Genomic DNA, 11,217 nt, shown 5'->3' on the forward strand with positions numbered 1-11,217 from the left:
TGAGAAGAGACCATCCTGTCTCAAACCGGTACAAAATAGCATCAGTCCGAGTGGCACTCAGCCATTCATAGCTTTGTATTCCATCAATAAATACAAAGCTTCCTCTGATTGGCTAAGTTAAAGATTGCAACATCATCAGTTCACTTCTCTGACTCAGCCAATCAGAGGAAGCTTTGTATTCATCGAGTGTTGTTCGGAATGACGCTATTTTGTTCTGGGTGCGAGACAGGAAGGTCTCCTCTTGCACCCAGAACACAGTGCTGTATTCTGTATGTAGCCTCAGCTACATACAATTTATACAGCACACCCTGTGGCTGTACCTGTTAGTGAGGGAAATAGTTGCTTGACCCGAATAAACCATTTAAACTGAAACTAAAGCTGGAAATCTTTAAAGTATAACTAAAAGGCAAAACGGTTTTCTTAGTTTTGGATACAGTAGAGATGGATTTAAATATCTGTCAGTTTCATATTGCTGTCTGTGCCCCCATTAAGGAGATTCATCCACTCTATTTGTTCCGTTTATCATTATCATTGAAAGTAAAAGAAACTCCTAAATATTGGGTTGTCCCAGAAAAGTAATATAGGGGAAATCTGTCAATTGGGATGCTAGTTCTGGTGACCTGGGAGACCCAGGGAATTCCCTTAATTTGCAGGGATTTCACCTCATTTCTTGTGTGGGTACAGGGCAGGAAGTGAAGAGAAATCAAGCCAATAGGACACAGATGGCAAAAAAAAAAAAAAAAAAAAAAAAAAAAAAAATCTAAAATGAAATAAAGCTTGTCCACATCCTTTGGGGCCAACAAAACTGCTGAATCTCATAGCACAGTTCCATGGCACTGTTGGCTAATGCCACGTACACCCGACAGGACTTTCTGTCAGAGTAGACTGACGGTCTTTCCGATGGAGTTCCGCTGAGACGGACTTGCCTACACACGATCACACCAAAGTCTGTTCGTTTAGAATGTGCTGACGTACGATGGGACTAGAAAAAGGAAGTTCAATAGTTAGTAGCCAATAGCTGCCCTTGCGTCGTTTTTGGTCCGTCGGACTAGCATACAGATGAACGGTTTTCCCGATAGGAATTGAGTCCATCGGAAAGATTTGAAACATGTTCTATTTCTAGGTCCATCAGAATTTTAGAAAGAAAAAAGTCTGATGAAGCCCACACGCGATCGGAATGTCTGACGGAATGATTCCGAAGTACATCTTCGCCAGCACACCATGGATCAGCAAACAAGATTGTCCAAAAAAAGGTTTTTAATCCAAAACGGTCACATCACAAGGGAGGTGCAACGTTTCGGGGCCGCGCAGGACCCCTTCGTCAGGCAAGTCTTGCCTGACGAAGGGGTCCTGCGTGGCCCCGAAACGTTGCACCTCCCTTGTGATGTGACCGGTTTCCATTAAAAACCTTTTTTTGGACAATCTTGTGTGCTGATCCATGGTGTGCTGGCGAAGATGTACTTCTGTTTGATGCTTCCAGAACCCAACTGGTAATCGTTACAGCACCCGCTAATGTTCTATTGCCATTTGTCCGGGAACGTGTGCGACTGGAATATCGAATTGACGGAATGATTCCGTCGGCCCTTTTCTGCCGGAAAGTCCGGTCGTGTGTACGCGGCATAAGAGTTCACACCCAGCAGCAGCAACAAAATCAGAGAAAGTGGATAGAACTAGAGCTGTGCGTCATGTGACTTCATACAAGAAATGCAAAAAGGTGACAATTAAGTAGAAAGAATCTTTGGGGACCATCCAAGCAATTGAGAAGCATCATTCACCAGTTATGCAGTTGTATTGTTTTTTTCTTCCACTTTAAATCGGAAGGTTGAAAATAAAATCACCCAGCAGTAAGGTAGTTTAGCAGGGGAACCATGGTGAATATGTACTCTTAAGCCTCGTACACATGGTATGAAAATCAGAAGGGGATTGTCGTTTGACAGGCTGTTGTCTGAAGTTCTTACCATTAGTACGCTCCTTTCAACAATTGTTTTCCAATTTTCAGCCAACAAATGTTGGATGACAGGTAGGGGTGCAACGGATCGTCACCGATCAGTGATCCGAACGGGTCAACCTGTTTGGATCGGCAAACCAGGCGATCCGTGGAGTGCTCCGCTGCCTCGGTCTTAGGAAAGGCCGTGGATTCAACCGAGCTTTAGAGCGGTGGCCATCTTGGTACACTCGGCGGTGGGGGAGATGGTGGATATTACAGCGGTGGGGGAGATTAAGTAATTTAAAAGTGTTAATAAACAAAAAGACAAAATTTATGTTTATTTGTCTTGTCTTTTTTTTTTTTTGCTAATCCGAAAATGATCCGATCCGTGACTCTGATCCGAGGAACGATCCGAACCATGAGTTTTTTGATCCGTTACACCCCTAATGACAGGCTAGTAAATTTGTTAGATTTTCGTACGGTCAGTACACAAACTCGTCACACAAAAGTCGAGAGTGTAAACACGCATGCTCGGAATCAATGTTCGCCAAACACGAAATTAACAGAAGGGGCCCAAAGGGTGGCGCTCAAGAGCTGAAATCCCTCGTAGTACGTCACTAAGTTCGTGTTTGAGGCACAACAATTAATAACATTAGTATGCAAGATAAGATCCTGCACACGCCCTTTTGACAAAAATCAGACGCTCGGATGTCCAACAAAACGTACAGTGTGTACGAGGCTTTAGGCTACATCCACATTTTGTGCTTTATAAACTCACGCAAAATCGTGCTGCATTTTTGTGCCATACATATACTGCAGCCTATTGATTTCAATAGACTGTCCTATGTGCTACAAATAAGCTCATGAACCTTGTTGACTAGTGCGTTTTTTTGTTTTTTTTAAACAAGGCTTTGCCGCATCCACATGCTACATATACATCTTTTTGCCACATTTTGAGCGTCACTGAATGCCAACAAAGTCACAGACCTGTTTCACACACTTAAAAAACATGTGAAATCATATGGATTTTACACATGATCATGAAGTACCAAGGGCCAGTTAACATGAAGCCACTGGTGTGCAGTGGGATGAAAGCAGTGCAGATCATGGCACATCGCACCATTTTTTTTTTTTTTAAAGAACTGTATTGAAATGTCACACAATGGTGTTTTAAAAAAGTGGAACTTCAATCTTCCAATCAACACTGATTAGTTTTAATCCTCATGCTGCTAGCATTATTAGCCTAGGCACTAGGGCTGCACGATTCTGGCCAAAATGAAAATCACGATTTTTTTGCTAAGAATAAAAAGATCACAATTCTCGCGAAGTAATTTTTTTTTTTTTTTTTTTTTTTTTTTTTTTTTTAGGAGAAAGAGATTGCTAGAGAGTGACTGATTGAGAGAGAATACAAAACATTTGCTGATTCTTAAAAGCAGTATAGCAACAGCTCACATTTCGCCAGTGCCACTCAATGCTGCAGTCACATGTGTAATGGTGCGCTGTCCCTGAGACCACTGGGAAGAAGAAAAATACTGACCAATCACATTCTTTGCTAACGTCAGTTCCGGAATACCCCACCATTAGCATTTCACACTGGCTTTGGCGGCTTCCCCTCCGCTTCGTAACAGGTAACCTCATACCACGGCCACAATAGCGATGCCAGCTTCCCGGCGACACCATCGATCCCTGCGCGGCGTGCGCTTTTCAGGTGACAATTTGTTTAATGATCAGAATCTGGGGTTGCGATCGTGGCGGGCGGAGAATCGTGCTAACGATCCTCTGCGATTAATCGTGCAGCTCTACTATGGCAAACAATGTAATAAATCCAAGGAGTCTTCAGGAAGGGATTTCTCAGCTAAGCACACCTTCCTGCTTGTATGAATGAGCTATGGACAGATGGATTCCAGGAAGGAAATGCTAAATGCATAATCTGCCCTCACTCAAGATGGCCAAAGCCAGAAATGCTAGAGAGTCGTTTTTCAAAGTGATTTCTCAACATAATCAAGCATGGGGGAGTTTGGTTTGAATATTAAAGTTGTAATAAACGCTGTTCTACCACTTTTACCTACAGGCATGCCTATAGTAAGGCTCTGTAGGTGCTGTGAATATCTCCTAAACTTCCACAGTTTAGAAAATATTCAGAGTGCACGCAGCTGGTGACGTTACCACCGCATGTGCTCTGAAGCCCGACCTGCAGAGCCTGTGCCGTAAACGGAACGTGCGGGAGTGACGTCATCACGCTCCTGGCCACTCAGAAGACACGAACCTGGAAGAAAGACTGAAGGAAGATGTCAGCCTTCTCAGATGTGAAAGAATGGCACTGGAGGGATTCGTTCTAAGGTAACTATCATAATGTGCTAGTATGCCATGCATACTTGCACATGATGACATTGCCTTGCAGTAGATTTTTTCCTCCATCAACTGCGGTTTGCTTTAAAAATGAATTGAATAGTGTTTTTTGGTTTGTGGTGTACAGATGTAGTGAAGATTCTGTTTAAGTTCTATTGGCTGCAGTGTGGTGGGAGGCGGTGGATTGCGTGGTGTTGCGCAGAAAAGTCATGCATGTTGTATTTTTTTTTCAGCACTACAACGCGGTGATAAGAACCAACCAGGCAGGAGTCAACGCATTTCACCTTTTCTTGTAATGGGACTGCAATAAAATAGCCTGATGTGAATGGGCCCTTAGGTGTAAATGCCGTCTACTTGGGCCCCTCAGAGGAGCAGAGGTAACCTGCCTGAACACGTCTGTCTTATTCACTTACATAAAAAAAAAATATTAACATTCAGTATAATATAAACCTAACGAGTCCTCACCAATAAAAAACGATGCAATTCATAAAGCCCCAGACTCGCCAACAACAATCCCTCTTACCCCACACACACACCTCTCCCGGCAACAATAAAACAGCCTGCGACTCTTCTAATTCCTGCGCTGCTCGTGTATCCGGAATATCCACCACCGAGACCGGAAGCTAGGGATCCTCCTCTCAGCCAATCACCGTGCGCCCCCTGCGGCCAGGAGGAAGAACTGCGCAGCATTGGTATTTAGCGGGAGCGTGGAGCACAGCCTGTTTTCAATGTAAGTGTATTTAAAGATACTTCATAAAAACAAAACAAAAAACAAACGGTGGCATTTGGCATCAATTCTATACACTGGCGTCTCTTCCGTTCCATTAGACATTATGAGGTAGAGATAAACTACAAGTCCCATGATGCTGTGCGTGCCTGATGTGTAGGCCTGGGAGGGGGCGGGGCCCGGTTGCAGCGTGCAGCGTTCCAGTCTGTAATCTGCACAGCGCCCTGTCACCGAATGAGAGCGCGGCTCCAGGTACGAGTATAATGGGGGGTCATTATGACCTGGGTGGGGGCACACGGCACCTCCCTCTGCTTGTCCTCCTATCCTTATAGTAAGTAGGGTGGAGAGAACAACAGGGTGCCCCCCAGGGTCATTGAAGGGTGTATGGGCCGGCACGTCGCTGGTTGTGTTTTGTCACTCATTCCCTCACAAGTGCCCCCCCCAGGTCAGGACATTTATTCCCTCCCGAGTTTCCCCCCAGGTCAGGACATTTATTCCCTCCCAAGTGTCCCCCCCAGGTCAGGACATTTATTCCCTCCCAAGTGTCCCCCCCAGGACATTTATTCCCTCCCAAGTGTCCCCCCAGGACATTTATTCCCTCCCAAGTGTCCCCCCAGGACATTTATTCCCTCCCAAGTGTCCCCCCAGGACATTTATTCCCTCCCAAGTGTCCCCCCCCAGGACATTCATTCTCTCCCATGTGTCCCCCCCAGGACATTTATTCCCTCCCAAGTGTCCCCCCCAGGACATTTATTCCCTCCCAAGTGTCCCCCCCAGGACATTTATTCCCTCCCAAGTGTCCCCCCCAGGACATTTATTCCCTCCCAAGTGTCCCCCCCCAGGACATTTATTCCCTCCCAAGTGTCCCCCCCCCAGGACATTTATTCCCTCCCAAGTGTCCCCCCCAGGACATTTATTCCCTCCCAAGTGTCCCCCCCAGGACATTTATTCCCTCCCAAGTGTCCCCCCCAGGACATTTATTCCCTCCCAAGTGTCCCCCCCAGGACATTTATTCCCTCCCAAGTGTCCCCCCCAGGACATTTATTCCCTCCCAAGTGTCCCCCCCAGGACATTTATTCCCTCCCAAGTGTCCCCCCAGGACATTTATTCCCTCCCAAGTGTCCCCCCCCAGGACATTCATTCTCTCACATGTGTCCCCCCCCAGGACATTTATTCCCTCCCAAGTGTCCCCCCCCAGGACATTTATTCCCTCCCAAGTGTCCCCCCCAGGACATTTATTCCCTCCCAAGTGTCCCCCCAGGACATTTATTCCCTCCCAAGTGTCCCCCCAGGACATTTATTCCCTCCCAAGTGTCCCCCCCCAGGACATTTATTCCCTCCCAAGTGTACCCCCCAGGACATTTATTCCCTCCCAAGTGTCCCCCCCAGGACATTTATTCCCTCCCAAGTGTCCCCCCCAGGACATTTATTCCCTCCCAAGTGTCCCCCCAGGACATTTATTCCCTCCCAAGTGTCCCCCCAGGACATTTATTCCCTCCCAAGTATCCCCCCCAGGACATTTATTCCCTCCCAAGTGTCCCCCCCAGGACATTTATTCCCTCCCAAGTGTCCCCCCCAGGACATTTATTCCCTCCCAAGTGTCCCCCCCCAGGACATTTATTCCCTCCCAAGTGTCCCCCCCCAGGACATTTATTCACTCCCAAGTGTCCCCCCCAGGACATTTATTCCCTCCCAAGTGTCCCCCCCAGGACATTTATTCCCTCCCAAGTGTCCCCCCAGGACATTTATTCCCTCCCAAGTGTCCCCCCCAGGACATTTATTCCCTCCCAAGTGTCCCCCCCAGGACATTTATTCCCTCCCAAGTGTCCCCCCCAGGACATTTATTCCCTCCCAAGTGTCCCCCCCAGGACATTTATTCCCTCCCAAGTGTCCCCCCCAGGACATTTATTCCCTCCCAAGTGTCCCCCCCAGGACATTTATTCCCTCCCAAGTGTCCCCCCCAGGACATTTATTCCCTCCCAAGTGTCCCCCCCAGGACATTTATTCCCTCCCAAGTGTCCCCCCCAGGACATTTATTCCCTCCCGAGTGTCCCCCCCAGGACATTTATTCCCTCCCGAGTGTCCCCCCCAGGGACATTTATTCCCTCCCGAGTGTCCCCCCCGGGTCAGGACATTTATTCCCTCCCGAGTGTCCCCCCCGGGTCAGGACATTTATTCCCTCCCGAGTGTCCCCCCCGGGTCAGGACATTTATTCCCTCCCGAGTGTCCCCCCCGGGTCAGGACATTTATTCCCTCCCGAGTGTCCCCCCCGGGTCAGGACATTTATTCCCTCCCGAGTGTCCCCCCCGGGTCAGGACATTTATTCCCTCCCGAGTGTCCCCCCCGGGTCAGGACATTTATTCCCTCCCGAGTGTCCCCCCCGGGTCAGGACATTTATTCCCTCCCGAGTGTCCCCCCCGGGTCAGGACATTTATTCCCTCCCGAGTGTCCCCCCCGGGTCAGGACATTTATTCCCTCCCGAGTGTCCCCCCCGGGTCAGGACATTTATTCCCTCCCGAGTGTCCCCCCCGGGTCAGGACATTTATTCCCTCCCGAGTGTCCCCCCCGGGTCAGGACATTTATTCCCTCCCGAGTGTCCCCCCCGGGTCAGGACATTTATTCCCTCCCGAGTGTCCCCCCCGGGTCAGGACATTTATTCCCTCCCGAGTGTCCCCCCCGGGTCAGGACATTTATTCCCTCCCGAGTGTCCCCCCCGGGTCAGGACATTTATTCCCTCCCGAGTGTCCCCCCCGGGTCAGGACATTTATTCCCTCCCGAGTGTCCCCCCCGGGTCAGGACATTTATTCCCTCCCGAGTGTCCCCCCCGGGTCAGGACATTTATTCCCTCCCGAGTGTCCCCCCCGGGTCAGGACATTTATTCCCTCCCGAGTGTCCCCCCCGGGTCAGGACATTTATTCCCTCCCGAGTGTCCCCCCCGGGTCAGGACATTTATTCCCTCCCGAGTGTCCCCCCCGGGTCAGGACATTTATTCCCTCCCGAGTGTCCCCCCCGGGTCAGGACATTTATTCCCTCCCGAGTGTCCCCCCCGGGTCAGGACATTTATTCCCTCCCGAGTGTCCCCCCCGGGTCAGGACATTTATTCCCTCCCGAGTGTCCCCCCCGGGTCAGGACATTTATTCCCTCCCGAGTGTCCCCCCCGGGTCAGGACATTTATTCCCTCCCGAGTGTCCCCCCCGGGTCAGGACATTTATTCCCTCCCGAGTGTCCCCCCGGGTCAGGACATTTATTCCCTCCCGAGTGTCCCCCCCGGGTCAGGACATTTATTCCCTCCCGAGTGTCCCCCCCGGGTCAGGACATTTATTCCCTCCCGAGTGTCCCCCCCGGGTCAGGACATTTATTCCCTCCCGAGTGTCCCCCCCGGGTCAGGACATTTATTCCCTCCCGAGTGTCCCCCCCGGGTCAGGACATTTATTCCCTCCCGAGTGTCCCCCCCGGGTCAGGACATTTATTCCCTCCCGAGTGTCCCCCCCGGGTCAGGACATTTATTCCCTCCCGAGTGTCCCCCCCGGGTCAGGACATTTATTCCCTCCCGAGTGTCCCCCCCGGGTCAGGACATTTATTCCCTCCCGAGTGTCCCCCCCGGGTCAGGACATTTATTCCCTCCCGAGTGTCCCCCCCGGGTCAGGACATTTATTCCCTCCCGAGTGTCCCCCCCGGGTCAGGACATTTATTCCCTCCCGAGTGTCCCCCCCGGGTCAGGACATTTATTCCCTCCCGAGTGTCCCCCCCGGGTCAGGACATTTATTCCCTCCCGAGTGTCCCCCCCGGGTCAGGACATTTATTCCCTCCCGAGTGTCCCCCCCGGGTCAGGACATTTATTCCCTCCCGAGTGTCCCCCCCGGGTCAGGACATTTATTCCCTCCCGAGTGTCCCCCCCGGGTCAGGACATTTATTCCCTCCCGAGTGTCCCCCCCGGGTCAGGACATTTATTCCCTCCCGAGTGTCCCCCCCGGGTCAGGACATTTATTCCCTCCCGAGTGTCCCCCCCGGGTCAGGACATTTATTCCCTCCCGAGTGTCCCCCCCGGGTCAGGACATTTATTCCCTCCCGAGTGTCCCCCCCGGGTCAGGACATTTATTCCCTCCCGAGTGTCCCCCCCGGGTCAGGACATTTATTCCCTCCCGAGTGTCCCCCCCGGGTCAGGACATTTATTCCCTCCCGAGTGTCCCCCCCGGGTCAGGACATTTATTCCCTCCCGAGTGTCCCCCCCGGGTCAGGACATTTATTCCCTCCCGAGTGTCCCCCCCGGGTCAGGACATTTATTCCCTCCCGAGTGTCCCCCCCGGGTCAGGACATTTATTCCCTCCCGAGTGTCCCCCCCGGGTCAGGACATTTATTCCCTCCCGAGTGTCCCCCCCGGGTCAGGACATTTATTCCCTCCCGAGTGTCCCCCCCGGGTCAGGACATTTATTCCCTCCCGAGTGTCCCCCCCGGGTCAGGACATTTATTCCCTCCCGAGTGTCCCCCCCGGGTCAGGACATTTATTCCCTCCCGAGTGTCCCCCCCGGGTCAGGACATTTATTCCCTCCCGAGTGTCCCCCCCGGGTCAGGACATTTATTCCCTCCCGAGTGTCCCCCCCGGGTCAGGACATTTATTCCCTCCCGAGTGTCCCCCCCGGGTCAGGACATTTATTCCCTCCCGAGTGTCCCCCCCGGGTCAGGACATTTATTCCCTCCCGAGTGTCCCCCCCGGGTCAGGACATTTATTCCCTCCCGAGTGTCCCCCCCGGGTCAGGACATTTATTCCCTCCCGAGTGTCCCCCCCGGGTCAGGACATTTATTCCCTCCCGAGTGTCCCCCCCGGGTCAGGACATTTATTCCCTCCCGAGTGTCCCCCCCGGTCAGGACATTTATTCCCTCCCGAGTGTCCCCCCCAGGACATTTATTCCCTCCCAAGTGTCCCCCCGTCAGGACATTTATTCCCTCCAGAGTGTCCCCCCCGAGGACATTTATTCCCTCCCAAGTGTCCCCCCCAGGACATTTATTCCCTCCCGAGTGTCCCCCCGGCAGGACATTTATTCCCTCCCGAGTGTCCCCCCGGCTCAGGGACATTTATTCCCTCCCGAGTGTCCCCCCCGGTCAGGACATTTATTCCCTCCCGAGTGTCCCCCCCGGGTCAGGACATTTATTCCCTCCCGAGTGTCCCCCCCGGGTCAGGACATTTATTCCCTCCCGAGTGTCCCCCCCGGGTCAGGACATTTATTCCCTCCCGAGTGTCCCCCCCGGGTCAGGACATTTATTCCCTCCCGAGTGTCCCCCCCGGGTCAGGACATTTATTCCCTCCCGAGTGTCCCCCCCGGGTCAGGACATTTATTCCCTCCCGAGTGTCCCCCCCGGGTCAGGACATTTATTCCCTCCCGAGTGTCCCCCCCGGGTCAGGACATTTATTCCCTCCCGAGTGTCCCCCCCGGGTCAGGACATTTATTCCCTCCCGAGTGTCCCCCCCGGGTCAGGACATTTATTCCCTCCCGAGTGTCCCCCCCGGGTCAGGACATTTATTCCCTCCCGAGTGTCCCCCCCGGGTCAGGACATTTATTCCCTCCCGAGTGTCCCCCCCGGGTCAGGACATTTATTCCCTCCCGAGTGTCCCCCCCGGGTCAGGACATTTATTCCCTCCCGAGTGTCCCCCCCGGGTCAGGACATTTATTCCCTCCCGAGTGTCCCCCCCGGGTCAGGACATTTATTCCCTCCCGAGTGTCCCCCCCGGGTCAGGACATTTATTCCCTCCCGAGTGTCCCCCCCGGGTCAGGACATTTATTCCCTCCCGAGTGTCCCCCCCGGGTCAGGACATTTATTCCCTCCCGAGTGTCCCCCCCGGGTCAGGACATTTATTCCCTCCCGAGTGTCCCCCCCGGGTCAGGACATTTATTCCCTCCCGAGTGTCCCCCCCGGGTCAGGACATTTATTCCCTCCCGAGTGTCCCCCCCGGGTCAGGACATTTATTCCCTCCCGAGTGTCCCCCCCGGGTCAGGACATTTATTCCCTCCCGAGTGTCCCCCCCGGGTCAGGACATTTATTCCCTCCCGAGTGTCCCCCCCGGGTCAGGACATTTATTCCCTCCCGAGTGTCCCCCCCGGGTCAGGACATTTATTCCCTCCCGAGTGTCCCCCCCGGGTCAGGACATTTATTCCCTCCCGAGTGTCCCCCCCGGGTCAGGACATTTATTCCCTCCCGAGTGTCCCCCCCGGGTCAG

General features: G+C 52.6%; 1 protein-coding gene across 5 annotated transcripts in view; it reads right to left on the reverse strand.

Annotated features, from left to right (window-relative positions):
* The window catches only part of RNMT (RNA guanine-7 methyltransferase), a 96,101-nt gene extending 91,133 nt beyond the window's left edge, over positions 1–4,968 (reverse strand). For 3 of the 5 annotated variants that reach the window (XM_073631285.1, XM_073631288.1, XM_073631289.1), the window contains exon 1: positions 4,813–4,968. The gene's annotated coding sequence lies outside the window, so the exon portion shown is untranslated. Of the gene's footprint in view, positions 1–4,741 lie in introns of all 5 variants that reach the window. The other 2 variants (XM_073631286.1, XM_073631287.1) reach the window with 2 other exon arrangements.
* Between the last annotated feature and the right edge of the window lie 6,249 nt (positions 4,969–11,217).

This window comes from Aquarana catesbeiana, linkage group LG05 (genome assembly GCF_042186555.1).
Source record: "Aquarana catesbeiana isolate 2022-GZ linkage group LG05, ASM4218655v1, whole genome shotgun sequence".
Taxonomy (NCBI): Eukaryota; Metazoa; Chordata; class Amphibia; order Anura; family Ranidae; genus Aquarana; species Aquarana catesbeiana.